This window comes from Pleurodeles waltl, chromosome 6, assembly GCF_031143425.1.
Source record: "Pleurodeles waltl isolate 20211129_DDA chromosome 6, aPleWal1.hap1.20221129, whole genome shotgun sequence".
Classification (NCBI taxonomy): Eukaryota; Metazoa; Chordata; class Amphibia; order Caudata; family Salamandridae; genus Pleurodeles; species Pleurodeles waltl.
Window position 1 is genome coordinate 413136529 of NC_090445.1, and position 15162 is coordinate 413151690.

Consider the following 15162-nt stretch of genomic DNA (forward strand, 5'->3'; position numbering starts at 1 on the left):
TAGGCATAAAATATGCTTCGCTCATCCCGGCTAATCTTAAGGTTATGGTGTGGGAGAGGGTTCTCATTTTTTTCACAAACCTGTGAGACGTTGGGAATTGGGCAGACAAATGCAATACAGATGAGGGCTTATCCTTGTGCTTTCAGTGCACCGGGTTCCTAGAAGAGCCATAAGAAAAGACTCAGTTTGAGATGACCGACTCATCAACAGGTACAAGTGGAGAGAAACAAAGCAGAGGCAGTGATGGCTCATGTAAGGAAGGGCTCTCCCACACACCATACCAGAGACTCCACATAAGGTGGAAACACCTTTTCCATGGACATGTCAAATGACATTGCAAGCAGCATGAAGATGCCTAAAGTAACTCCAAGAGCAACAGGTGAACTGATATAGCGTTTAACAATGCTGTTTATAAACTCTGAGACCAGAGGTGGACTTTATTTGGTGGGACTTAACAGATAGGTTTGTGCTACAATGGTTATAGGATGTGGCCAGGGGTACAGCTTTCTTTGGGTCCATGCACCCCCTCACTTGCACTGCCTGATAGGGGTCTGGAGGGGGACTTTGGCAGTAGAAGAGTATGATCCTTGTTGATCTGAAGTTGAATGGGGCGTTTTCCTTGCTGACATTGGTGGGCACAGTTTGGGCTAAGTATTACTGTCCACGGTTTTGTTCTTGTGGTGAAAGGCACCGTACTGAGTTTAATGTGGGGGTATGGGAGAGAGTGGGGGTTTTGTCAATGGCAGCAACATCAATAGGATACAGACGGATACAGACAGATAGGATATAGACAGGTATAAACTGAGCATAATCACCTGGAATTTAGATCTTAATACAATGGTGAAAAGGTATAACGTGGGCTTCCATCACATAGTAGGGGGTCAAACAGCATACCTTCAGTTGGCACTCTCTATAAAGTGGAATGGGGTTGCACTAGAAGTGCGTTGGCATGGGCAGGTCTTCTATACTCATTACTCCACCTACCCTCGTAATGTGTTGATTTGGGTTAACCCAGGAATCCTATTATAGCCAACAATGAAAGGTAATGATACGGAAGGGGGATACTTGATTATTTGCTGAGCAACATACTATGTTACATGCTGATTATAGGGGAAGATTTGAACTGCATAAATGACGTGAAGCTCGATAGGTCGTATCTGCTGCTTCTCACATCTGGAATGTATGGATCTGCTGAAGCACAAGAGGCATGGGTGACACACTAAGGCCTGACAGATATGTGGCAGGTACCACATCCAATTGCAAGGGAATACTTAGTTTACTTGCGTATGCACGACCTCCAAGTCAGACAGGATACATTTTACTGTTCTCCGCAAATGCAGCCTTATATAGACTACACTGAACATTGTTACTATGACTTGCTCTAATCACAACCCGTCCTCATGATAATGGGGTGGCAAGTGGACAGGGAAAGTATACCCAACTGAAGGTTGAAAGCAGATGTCCTTGAGGATCTGGCATTTAGGCACAAAATTGGGGAAATGATTTAGCAGTACTTGCAGAGAACTAGGATACAGCTGCCTCAGTTATTGATAGATTGGGACGCTCTCAAAGCTGTATTGCGTGGACAACACATTGCAGAGATGGTGAGTACAAGCTCCGAGTGTGGACAAAAAGATTGTACTCGTAAATCACCTTTGTGAATTCTCAAAGTTGTAAACTTAGATGTTTTGTCTAACCTTAGGCCAAACATCTAAGTTTACCTTTGTGAATTGGGCCCAATGTGTACGAAAGAGAACTGAGTTTAGGGAGGAGTTTGAAGGGAGGAATCGGATTGGTTAGCAAGGCAGTACAATGCTTGAATGCCCCTCTGTAGAGACTTCTACTAATCATTGTCCTCTTTACCTTTCTTCTGTTAGGAAAAAACGAAAAGAGCAAATCGGGCAAGAGGGGGAATGCCTCAAGCAGCAGCACAGCCAAGGCCCAAGCTGGCTATGGTGCAGGGGAAGATGCCCCGGGTACAGAAGGCATTCCCACTGGTGCGTGTCTGTAATGTTTACTATATATTTCTTACTTTACCTATTCCCACCTACTGCATATTATGGCATTCTGTATTTTACATTTTCCCAAATTCCCTTGGCCTCCTTTAGTGTTCGTTATCCCTACATATTTCCTTGTGTTTTCTATATTTCCTCTTTCTGCAGCTGACTTTCTCCTGTGTGCAGCTGTTTTCCCCCACCCCTTTGAGTTATAGTGACAGAAACCTTTACCTCACCTTACTTGTACAAATCTCTGCTCCATCTCTGTGCAGTGCAGTACACAAAGGGAAACTGATTTTACCCATAGGTTTTCATAGGGCCAAAATTTAAAAACTGTATGAAACAAGGGCGAGGAGTAATTTATTTTGTAGTAAATTGTGTGTATGACCGGGAAACTAAACTAATTTATTTTTAGGGATGAATTGAAGGTAAATAAAGGATTGCTTAGTCAAGCATTTGATTTGTTTGCCTCTAGGATGCCATTTTTTTTAGAAGTACCTAGTAATAACTACTATTCAGTCTCCTCTTCGTTTGTCCTAGTTTCAGGACATCCCACTACCACCAAACCCCTCCTACACCTCAGCCCATAGGGCTGAAGCAGTTTCCACTTGTGCCATTTCTGCTTGTGCCACGGTTTGTGCTTTTAAACTTGAATGAATTAGGGTCTTCTGTATTTTCTCTAAATTCCCCTATCTACTTTAGTGTCCTCTTTAAAGACCCATACCTTCCTCTTCCTTTATATTCCACTAGTTTCTGCAGCTAACTCCCTCCTGTCTGTAGCTTTCTTCATCTGCCTTTTTTAGTAACCTCTCCCTCGCCTCTCTTTTACATACCTAGTCTTGTGTTAACAGAAGACTGTTGATAATGTATAGAACAACAGAGGCCTACGTATTCACAACATGTAGGTTGACAAACGGCTTTACTGAGCAAACAGTCCATAGTACAGGTACAGAGATAGTTATCATGGACCCCAACAAGATGCCATCTCCCATACAAGATTTAATGTCATGACAGCGCAGCATGGCAGGATGCCACAAGTCCTTTCTATTCCCTTCCACCCCATCATTGTTTTTCCAGTCCTCTCAGAGGCATGATCCTACATTATGAAAAGACAATATAATATAGCGATGAATAGTTGATTACTTGCTTGGTCCATTAAACCTTTCAAAGTGATACTTTGGATAGTAGATAACCCAACATTAGTGCAAAATAATGTGATGGTTACCGGTATTTAAATATGTATGTTATGTATTTGTCTAGGACGGGAAGTATTCCAAACTCCTATGGAGGAGGGCAGAGACCACTATCCAGTGAAGAGGAAGAAGTGGCTGCTGGGACATGTGGTAAGTCGTGTTCCTTTGTCAATGACAACTGCTGCATTTGTTAGTGTATTTCTTCCTTTCTTCCAAGTCCACTTAGCAATTCTTCTACATTATCCAACCTCCTATGTTTCTGTCTCATCCTCCCTACCATTCCATGTTTAGAACAAACAGTGCGATGCCCAGTGCCCACTCACTTATATCTTATCACATTCATCTTGTCCAATGCAGCACCTAAAATTGTAATCCCATCTTGGCATGTGCCGCATTTCTCCCACAATTTCTGACAAAGTGACTACTTTCATGGCTTCATGTTATGATCTGTAGTTGGAACTTGGAGTGCCAATGAATTCTGCATTCTAAGTTCCAGTTGTAGTGTGGGCATTCTGAAAAGGACAGTTGGGAGTTGACTGGCCGAGGGACAGCCACGCTCGTGTTGCTGGGCACATGATAATAAAGTACATGTTTAAACTCTTCATCTTACCAGTGTGGAGTGCTTGATCGAAGCATCCCAAGATTTGTCGACAAGCTGAGCCATTCTTCTTGTCCTTGCAACCATTTGAGGTGGCTTCGAGCCCATCGTCGATGGTGGCAGCAGTTCCAGATCTACGAACGAGATAGATGGTGAAAAGAAAGAGGGTATTGTGATCGCATTATCATCATCTTCAGTGGTACTGCATACGTTTTTTTTTTTCCTATTTTGATGCCTGTGTAAGTCACGCTCTTGTGCCAAAAGACGTCATCACGTTCCTGATGCTTTCTGACATTTGTGTGCCACCATCTTGTGCAGGCATCATCACGCTGCTGTCGCTTCTACGTTGTGCGTGCCACCATTTGGGCACACCATTCATTGCGAATGGCATTGCATATCACCTTGGAAACAGTGATACGCACACTTGATTTCAACGTGTCATCGTTGCTGGTGACACTCTTATGTTGTGCGTGCCACCATTTTGTGCTGCAGAATAACGGTGATAAGCACACCTTTCATTATGATTGGCATTGCATATCACCCTGGAAACAGTGATACGCACACTGCATTTGATTTAAATTGTCGAGATCAATTCTGATCACACTTATTTGATTTAAATCGTCGAGATCAAAGATGATATGATCACCATTTATATTTGTATAATTCTGCATATTCATTAACTTTACATGACGAAATAGCATTGCTTAACTTACCAACACGGGATCTTATTGTTCATTCTATACACTTAGGTGCATTACAGTGTGTGTATAACATAGGTAACTGTAATATATACATTTTATTTCTCTTTTGTTCACAGTACCATATATTGTTTTTATAACATGCAGCTTAATACTATAAACTCACCACCAACATTTCTAGACCAACCTAGAACATTATCTAGAGAATGGGAGGATTGGATAACTATGTTTGAAACTTATGTGGAAGCTTTAGGAGGTCAGAACTTTAATGCGTCAAGGAAAAAGGCCCTACGTCTTAATGCTTTAGGTAAAGAAGGGCAACCCATTTTTAAGTACTTACCAGTTGCTAGAGCATCTAATGGAGATCCACTTGAGGATGTTTATCTGGAAGCAAAGAAATGCCTGGAAATTAGATTTGCAAAGAACAGAAACATAGTAATCAATAAATATAAATTTTATACACATGCACAAACTGAAGGTGAATCTATTGATGACTTTGGGCCTCATTCCGAGGCCGGCGGGCGGCCGCCCGCCAGCCCAGCGGGAAACCCCTTCCCACGAGGAAGCCGGCTCCGAATGGAGCCGGCGGAGTGGGAAGGTGCGACGGGTGCAGTTGCACCCGTCGCGAATTTCAGTGTCTGCTAAGCAGACACTGAAATTCATTGTGGGGCCCTCTTACGGGGGCCCCTGCAGTGCCCATGCCATTGGCATGGGCACTGCAGGGGCCCCCAGGGGCCCCACGACACCCCATACCGCCATCCTGTTACTGGCGGGCGAACCGCCAGGAACAGGATGGCGGTATGGGGTGTCGGAATCCCCATGGCGGCGCAGGAAGCTGCGCCACCATGGAGGATTCCTGAGGGCAGCGGAAAACCGGCGGGAGACCGCCGGTTTTCCTGTTCTGACCGCGGCCAAACCGCCGCGGTCAGAATGCCCTGCGGGGCACCGCCAGCCTGTTGGCGGTGCTCCCGCCGACCCCGGCCCCGGCGGTCCTTGACCGCCGGGGTCGGAATGACCCCCTTTGTCTTTAAATTAAGACAATTATCGCTGAAATGTAAATCTGGTGTTATGACTGATGAGTTGGTATGTGATCAACTCATAGTGCACTGCAAGAGCAGGAAAATTCAGGAGCGACTCTGGGCAGCTAAGAATCCATTCTTAAGGATGATATTGCAAGAATTGTTGAACAGTTTGAGCACTGCATGAAAGAAATGGAAAAATAAAATATAATCCCTTAAACTACAGTATCTGCAATCTCAGGGTTTGACAAATCTGAATCAGAAGTTGGAGCAATTGGGAGAAATAACAAAAAATTGTCAAAGTTCATACAACAAACTAAGCGATGTTACCAGTGTGGGAGAAACTTTCATACTGCAGATTACTCAAAATGTATAGCTATTAACAAAACATGTTGAAAATGTGGACGTAAAGGACACTTCGCTAATGTGTGTAAACAGGAGAATAGATCTAGGGTAGCCACTGTAGATGAAGAACTTGATGCATTGGTGGGTACTGGAGTAACTGATAGAGTTCTTTGTGTCGGAGATAAAGAAGTCAATCAGGGCAGGAAAAAAAGACCTGTAGCTGACTTTATCATTGATAATAAGACGGTCCAACTGATGATAGACTCAGGCTCTATGTATACCATTATTTCTAAAGAAATACTTAATGCCTTTTGGCCTAATGCTAAGCTCCTTCCAAAGAATTAATCAAGGATTAATTTGATAGGGTACATAGAAGTAATTATTGAATTTGGAGGGAAAAATACCAGTGGTAAAGTTTATGTGGCTGAGAGTGGACCACCCGTATTGGGTTGGATGCATCAATATGACCTTGACATTATGGTAAGTCCCAGAGCTTCCAATCAAGTAATGGTGGTAGAAGACATTGCACTTTCAGATATTTTGCAAGAAGCACAAGAAGTGTTTTGAGAAAAATTAGGGCATTTAAAGGGATATGTTCACAAAATAGTATTGAAGCCCAATGCAGTTCTGGCCCAACACAAATTGAGGAGAATTCCTTCAGTAGCTTGAGATGCAGTGAAAGAATTGTTAAAAGAAATGGTTGATGCTGGAGTGGTTGAGCCAAAAGAAACAGCTAGAGGTATAGCTCCACTAGTTATTACGGAAAAAGCTGATGGGAAGTATAGGTTTTGTGTTGACCTTACATCTGTGAATCAAAATGTGGTGATGGATACTTATCCATTGCCAAATATAAATGAGTTGATCTTAGCCTTAGGCGGGGGCAGATATTTCTCTAAATTGGATAAAAAAAATGCTTACCATCAGATAAAGCTGCCGGAAGACTCTAAGGGCCAGATGTAGGAAGCCTTTTGCGCGTCGCAAACTGCGAAAAACGCAGTTTGCGACGCGCAAAAGGCTTAACGCGATGCACAACCTCAAATTGCGAGTCGGTACCGACTCGCAATTTGAGGCTACGACTCGCAAATAGGAAGGGGTGTTCCCTTCCTATTTGCGACCGCATCGCCATGCTGAGTTGGTTTGTGACCGCGAATGCAGTCGCAAACCAACTCGCAGTTACCATCCACTTGAAGTGGATGGTAACACATTCACAAAAGGGAAGGGGTCCCCATGGGACCCCTTCCCCTTTGTGAATGCCCCCCCAATTTTTTTTTAGAGCAGGCAGTGGTCCTATAGACCACTGCCTGCTCTGAAAAAAACGAAACTAAATGGCTTAGGAAGTTTTTCGTTTTGCTGCTCATTTTCCTTTAAGGAAAACGGGCTGCAAAAAGAAAAAAAAACTGCTTTATTTAAAAGCAGTCACAGACATGGTGGTCTGCTGTCTCCAGCAGGCCACCATCCCTGTGAGTGCTTTGACTCGCTATGGGGTCGCAAACTGCGACCCACCTTATTAATATTCATGAGGTGGGTCTTTGCGACCCCATAGCGAGTCGCAGAAGGTGTCTGAGACACCTTTCTGCATAATATTTTGCGAGTTGCAAATTGCGAGTCGCTGTGACTCGCAATTTGCAACTCGCAAAATATTTTTTTGCTACATCTAGCCCTAAATCCCTTGCAGCATTCATCACGAATGAAGGAACATTATAATTCACCTGTATGCCTTTTGGTTTATGTTCGGTGGCAAGTATGTTTAAAAGGATGATGGGTGTGATATTCAAAGGAATAGTAATATCTTATACTTTAGGGATGATATTTAAATTTTTGGAGATTCTGTACAACAGCATAACATGGTACTCAGACAGGCTCTCCATAGATTTAATGAAGCTGGCTTGTCTCTCAGACGTGACAAATGTAAATTTCTGGTAGATCAAGTGGAGTATCTTGTGTTCAATATTACAGCCGACGGTGTGAAACCAAAAAATAATCTTTTGGATGCTATAAAATTAGCTGTGGCACCAAAAGACAAGGACAATTTGAGATCTTTTCTAGGATTGGTTGAATACTACTACAAATTTGTGCAGGGTTTTTCAGATAAAACGGAATGCTTAAGATCGTTATTGAGGAAAGATGCCAACTTCGTTTGGAGTGACATACAGCAGAAATGTTTTGAACACATAAAAGATGAAATTTGTAGTGCGGGAATCCTGGCACTATTCAACATTAAATTAAAATTGATTCTTACAGTGGATGCAAGTGCTACAGGTGTAGGAGCTGTTCTTGCTCAAGTGTATGACAAACAGGAGAAATCTGTAGCATTTGCATCCAGGACTTTGACCACTTCTGAAAGAAATTACTCAGTAATTGAAAGAGTGGCACTAGCAGCAGCATGGGGAGCTGAATATTTTCAGACTTATTTGTGGGGGACAAAATTTATTTTGTGAACTGATCATAAGCGTTTGGTAAGAATTCTTCTCCCAGGAGGGGCTAGTAGTGAATCAGCAAGACTAGCTAGACTTGCATCTTGTTTACAAGAGTATTGCTATACATTAGAATACATCAAAGGGTAAAGGAATTGCCAGGCAGTTTGTTTATCCAGGATGTCTTTGGGTTGGAAGGAGGTAGATGGTCCCGCTGTTCTAGCCAGAGAAGCGGAGGGTGCTATAGCTTCAATACAAGATGTATTGAGTGTGCAAGAGAAATGTGCCATCACTGGGCAGGAGTGGATTAAGGAAATGGAGTTAGATTTTATGCTCAAAGTAGTGAAACACCTGGTTTTATTAGGCGCAGGAGGGAAAGCACGGTACCTGTTTCGTTCAGACTCTGTGTTAAGATTATTGAAGAATTATCAGTTTGCAAATTTGTACCTCCTTTAGGTCTTAGGATCAGATTAATAGAACTAGCACATGAAGGTCACTTGGGTAGAACAAGAACAAAGAAGAGGTTAAGAGCAGATTGGTGGTGGCCAGGAATGGATAACCAGGTAGATGAATGTGTAGAGAGGTGCGATGTATGTAAGGAAGGTGAAAAGAGGTTGAAGGTAGTTAGTCAAGCAGATTTGTGACATATTCATGATCCTGTAAAGGCTTGGCACACGGTGCCCTTAGACTTTATTGGACCTTTGAATAAAGTGAAAGTTGATTTGAGGTATGCTATGATGATTATTGATGCCCATACCAAATGGTTGATTGTAAAGTTCATGAGGGAAATAACCACTAAAGCAACAATGCTTTGTCTAGAGAATGTGTTTAGTGAAGAAGGGGTTCCCTCAGTGTTGGTAACTGATATTGGTACGCAGTTGACCTCACATGAGATGAAGACGTTCTTGGAGGTGTTGGGGGTGAGACACAGTCATGCCTCATTGTATAATCAGTGAGGAAATGGAATGGTGAAGAGAGCCAATAGATCAGCTTAAGGAACTATCCAGATGGCAGTGGCGAGCAAGTAGGATGTGGAGAGAATGTTTGCAGAAATGTTGTGGGAATATAGAACGAGTGAACATGGGTTGACGGACAGTACACCATTTCAAATGATGTGTGGCAGATCACCAGGAACCAAGTTAGTTCCGGCCTGGATTAAAGAAGTAGTGGGAAAGTCACATGAAAGAACTCATGGAAATGGTAAACGAGATAGTGATTTGGAGATTCAAAGAGGCATAAGAGTTGATGAGTAGGTAAAAGTTCTTTATGGACAGAAAAGAAGAGGGTTGATGAAATTCAAAGGTCCCTACAAAATTGTAAGTGTTAGTAGATTCTTTGTAGTCTTAGAAAATGGTGAAAGGTGAAATAATAGACGGATGGCCTTGTACCAGAGAGGTGGGCAGTGTGATGTAAACACAGGAAGATCGTTTGGCAATACTTTCATGTTGATGTTGGATGATGATTTGTGTAACAATAGACAAACATCTGAAAATAGGAGAGATAGAGGAGATAGTGGGGCTCATGGGGGTTTGGAATCTAATCCAATGGATCAATCAGTGGAACTAAGGAGGAGTAGGAGGAATGGTCCACTTCCTTCAGATTTGGGAGATTATATATGTTAAGAAAATACATGACTGTGGTCATATGATTGTGTGTATGTTCCTATGTATATTTCTTTAGTTACAATATGTTTAGTACTGACCTTATTGTTCTTGTTGCATTAAGTTTCCTTATTCCATGTATTATTTGTAAAGGAGGAAGATGTATTATGATTTATAGTTAGAACTTAGAGTGCCAATGCATTCTGCATTCTAAGTTCCAGTTGTAGTGCAGGCGTTCTGAAAAGGACAGTTGGGAGTTGACTGGCAGAGGTCCAGCCACACTCGAGTTGCTGGGCACATGATAATAAAGTATGTATTTAAACTCTTCATCTCACCAGTGTGGAGTGCTTAATCAAAGCGTCACAAGACTTCATTACTGTCCGAGCGTATACCTCACATTAACCATGTGACTAAGTCTACTAATATATGATGCCCAACCAGTCCGTGGCCAAATATAACCCAAGCCCAAGGTCTGCTGTTAAACTTTCCTTACCCTGCACTGTTGCTTACTTGCCCCACAGCCAAGGGAAAAAATATTTGTAGAGCATTATTTTGAGTGGAGGGTATAGGTAGGAACTCAGTAGGAAGTCTTACTCAGAGTGGGACTCAGGAGGGAGTAGGAAGAATAAGAACAGGGCCATTGGAATTTATGATAACATGCGACTAGCTGTCCCAAAAATATGCTGCCCTTCCAGGATGTCTCCTTTAATGTTGCACATTAGAGTCAAGAAAATTGTGTAGCATTAATTAAATGCACCATATTCATCAACAGCAAAATATATTTATATCTGGTAGATAATTCATTACGTAAAAACACATTAAGGGCCTCATTACGATTTCAGTGGATGGAAAAGCCCATCCCCCGAAATTCTTACGAGGAGTTTGTCGCCATTGTGGCTGCCTCCCTGCGGGGCCCATTACAAGTTTCCCGCTGGATCAGTGGACAGAAATCTTAGTTTCAGCCCACTAATCCCAGCGGGAAATGGCATACAGCATTGTCTCCGGCTCGTAATAGAGCATGCGGCAATGCTGTAGTGTGCAGGGTGCACCAGCACCCTCACAGTGTTCACTGTCTGCAAAGATATTCATCAACAGCAAAATATATTTATATCTGGTAGATAATTAATTCAGTAACACACATTAAGGGCCTCATTATGATTTCAGAAGACGGAAAAGCCCATCTGCCGAAATTCAGACGGGGAGTTTGCTGCTATTGTAGCTGCCTCCCCGCCAGGCCCATTATGAGTTTCCCACTGGGTCAGCGGGAAGAAACCACAGTTTCCGCCAGCTGGCCCAGTGAGAAATGGCCTCCAGCATTGTCTTCGGCTCTTAATAGATCCAGCGGCAATGCTGTAGTTTGCATGGTGCACCAGCACCCTCACAGTGTTTACAGTGCAAAGCAGACAGTAAACATTGCGACGGTGCTGACCAGGAAGGCCCCTGCACCCATTTTCTACCAGCCTTTTCATGGTTGGTGCTACTGGCCTGAAATCATTGGCAGAGAATGAAGTTGTATTCCCCAAGGCAGTGCTGCTTGCAGCGCTGCCCTGGCAGATTAGGACCGCCAAGACCACCAGACTGCCAGGACCACTAATCCTGGCAGTGCTGACGGTCTGACCGCGGACCGACCTCCGTCGTCATAATATGGCACTCAGACTGCTGCAATGACGGCCGTTCCGACCGCCACTGTGAACCTAGCAGTAATGAGACCGTAGGTTCATAATGAGGGCCTAACTGTGTGTTACAGGAGTCACTCGCCACATGAAACAAATTTTTACTTTTCATTCTTTTTAGTAAACATACATATTTTTTATTATGGTGGTGATCATGGATTAATTCATTCCACACACTGCTTCTGCATTGTGGGAAGTATGTATGAGTAAAATTTGCCCTCTGACCAAGAATCACATAAAAAAATAATCCAGTGGCCCTAGGGTAACAGCAATGTTATGGCTACTCTACAATGCATTCAGTACTACATTTCATGCTCTTTTCTTTTTTTCTTTGGATCATCTAGCTACTCTGCTTGAGGATCTGTTTCAGAGGCCCACTCCCGGTGGGACACAGCCGCTCGGCTGCACCTCCTGAAAATGGAGGCAATTGCAGTGGAGTACTGTCAGCTGGTGGTACTCGAGGAGAAGGGGGAGGAGGCATCCACTGCTGCTTCAGGTCACCAGCTGGAGCGACACTGATAATGACATCACCATCATTGTTGGCAAAAGAGGTCCCCAGCCATCCAAGCCAACCCCCAGCCCAACCACCACCACAGACTCTGTCCTCCTCCAGGAAAATTGTGCTGGACCTGGAGGAGATAAAGTATGGCCGGGTGGAGGCATATTTTTTTATGAGGGGTGGGACGTGTTGTTGGAGGTGAGGGTGGGAAGGACATTTGGGGGCAGGCTGATTTTAGGGTATGTTGGGTTTGGGTGAGGGGGTTGACCTGGTACAGAAGGAGAGGGTGGGGCTTTTATACGTTTTTGTTAAATTAAATTAATGGGTTTGTTTATCATCATGAATATCTGTCTTTACACTACTGGTTAGAAGAATAGCATCACACACAGATAAAGAGGAAGAGATATTAACACAGTGATGACAGAGAATGTTCTTCCTCACACCTGCCTCATCGCAATTCAAATGTCCCTCTGTATCCATCATCTTTACCTTTAAAGTTTTTAATATTTCCCTACCCGAGCTCCCTTCCCATGTGTTGTTAACTACTTTACTTACTATACTTCATCAATTCAGAACCCCCCTGCAAAGTGTTGTAAAACAGAATATGAGTGACCATACACAACCCTCCCAGTCTCCCATCAACGTCAGTAATATTACATACTGCACTTTCCCCTACCCTCTGTAACTAGGGAGTGCTAATGGTGTTGCTCAGCATACATCAAAAACAATCCCACCTTCCCAAGAGCTTCTTTTCTGCTACCTTTCTTATATTTTGCCCATACCTCAAAGCAAGATTTTGCAAAGGGCCTTCCTAATGCTAGTGGCGGTGGAGCAATGGTGTTGTCAGGGACAACATCACAGGGGTTTCAAAAGGACATTATTCTTATTCTTAAATTATTCTGGTGAGGTGAACTAGTGCATCACAGCCACCAACTAGTCTAAAAGAAAACAGAATGAGTGGAATATCCAATACTGACACTACTATGATAAGGCAAAAAAATTAGCAAGATAGTGTTGCATCACTTACCAAAGTAAACAAAATAAACCCATCAGGTCTCAGCTGGTGTCAAGAGGACTCAGTAGAAGATTACATCCGTAGAATACATTGGACATAGATTGTGAAAAAAGCGCACACTACTGATCCTAAGACACACATTATTGTAATTAAGTCTCTGCACTATGATGTCCCTTTCATGCCTGGGTAGGAGGGGAGGTATGGGCAAATGTCAATTTCCTTTAATAGTTGGTGTCACTTTAATCACATCTGCCCCACCACGTGTGAGATCAGTTAATGGTGGAAATTAACACAATTAAACTGATCACAGAAACTGGGGGAAGACAGTTTGGGGTGTTATGAATGGATGGGTACAGAGAATTAGGGAAAGATGAGAGGTAAACAAACACACTTCATCAAGCTGAGGAAACCATCACATCTGTTGTGGAAGGAAGATGACAGTTCAGTTACCAAAGGCAAACAGTCCTTCAGCACCCACACTCACAAGTTATCTAGTCAATTTGTTACCTATGACTTGAAAAATGCAAAATATCGAGGACTCACACAATTCAAAAGTAGTCATAGTTTTGAAAAGAACAATGATACTCTATACAAATGAATGGTACATCTACACTCTTCTGGCATTGTCCATCTTGGGTGCATCGCTGAACCGCAATGCTAGAGCATTATGGAGCATTCGTCTTACAGACAAGATGGCCTGTGGAGTGCAAAAAATAAAATGTCAATATTAGAGAGCCATGGGTAAGCATGATGGTATATGAAGAGCAAGAGGGCATAGGCTGGTATAGTGGCGTGCCATTAAAAAAGAAGTGAGAAGAACCAATCTCTTACCCCCAATCACAGACAACTAGTTTCATGTATCTGGCTGATCACTCTCACAATAGCAACATTTTGCTGTGTGCAGTAAAGCAGACCACAAGTTAAACACTTAATTAGAGTATGCATTTTGAGCCACAACTCTGCATTTTCCTGATCAATACACCCCTCAAGTCCACAGAAGTAGTCCCCTTGAGTCCTCTTGTTTGCCATTGAAGCATGTACTAGGCAATGTTCCTTCTGATCTTTGCCAACATTATTTTAAGATTTATTTCAACTGAAAGTGATATACCTGTAGTGTTGCCAAGAACATGAAAACATTTTGGGGATTAGTAATATTAGTTTAGTCTTAGTAAATAAACTGACTGGTCCCAGAAGAACCTTGAGATGATGGACTTAAGTTATCAAAATGAAAATTAAAGTATGTATCCCATTATGTGAAAGGCAAGCATTGATGCAGAATGATTCCACCAGGCAATATATTGTCAAGTGTAGCTTACCAGATCCTCTCATCCACCACAACATGGTGAATCATTAATTTGGTTATATTCATTAGTGCAAGTAAAATACCTGCTCCAGGGTTGTAGTGTACCTCTGTGTCTGTGTTACCTATGGGAGCGTCAAACAATATAAATCTTCGCTGGCAGCCCAGCAAGGGGATGAAAGAAAGGAGAAGGAAGGGAGACATCTTTTTGTTTTTCAACTTCCTTTTATTAAAGAGATTTTCTATTGACCAGTTCAAAGTCAACGGTTGAACAGAAGGTTGAATTAGTCTTTCTCAGCTGTTACCCCTCAACCAGACAGGTCCAAATAATTGCTGTGTTCTACTTGATCATCTATCTGCGCTATGCACACTGGTTCACTATATTTTAGTTTTAATATTTAGGTGGTGATAGTAAGCAAGCTGCACACACCACATAAATATTATTATATAAAAGATCTGTTGCTGACTGCTAAGCCTGTTGTACATTTTCTGGCGATGATTCAGATTGTAGCTAAGACAATTCAATTTCAGATTCACTGCTCTCCATGACTGCAGTCACTGCAGAACTGAGAGACATGGCCTTAGGTTTTGGTGGTGCCATTGATGGAGGAATTTCAGCCTATTTCTGCCTAGAGGAGGGGGCAGCAGGTACATCACAGTTCCTGTAACAGGAAGAGTGCTTGATGCAAGTGGTGGCAAGTGGCTTCTTCTCCTCTCCACTGGCCACTTTCTTGACAAGAGCCTCCTTCTGTTGGGCTACCTTAGCACTAGCAGTTAGTACCTAGCACTAGGATCAGCAACACTTAACAG

General features: G+C 42.8%; 1 long non-coding RNA gene across 1 annotated transcript in view; it reads left to right on the forward strand.

Annotated features, from left to right (window-relative positions):
• The first annotated feature begins 1890 nt into the window (after nucleotides 1–1890).
• The window catches only part of LOC138301945 (uncharacterized), an 84772-nt gene continuing 71500 nt past the window's right edge, over nucleotides 1891–15162 (forward strand). Inside the window, exons 1-2 of the long non-coding RNA XR_011205181.1 lie at nucleotides 1891–1997; nucleotides 3258–3340. This is a non-coding gene — a long non-coding RNA (uncharacterized lncRNA). The remainder of the gene's footprint in view (nucleotides 1998–3257; nucleotides 3341–15162) is intronic.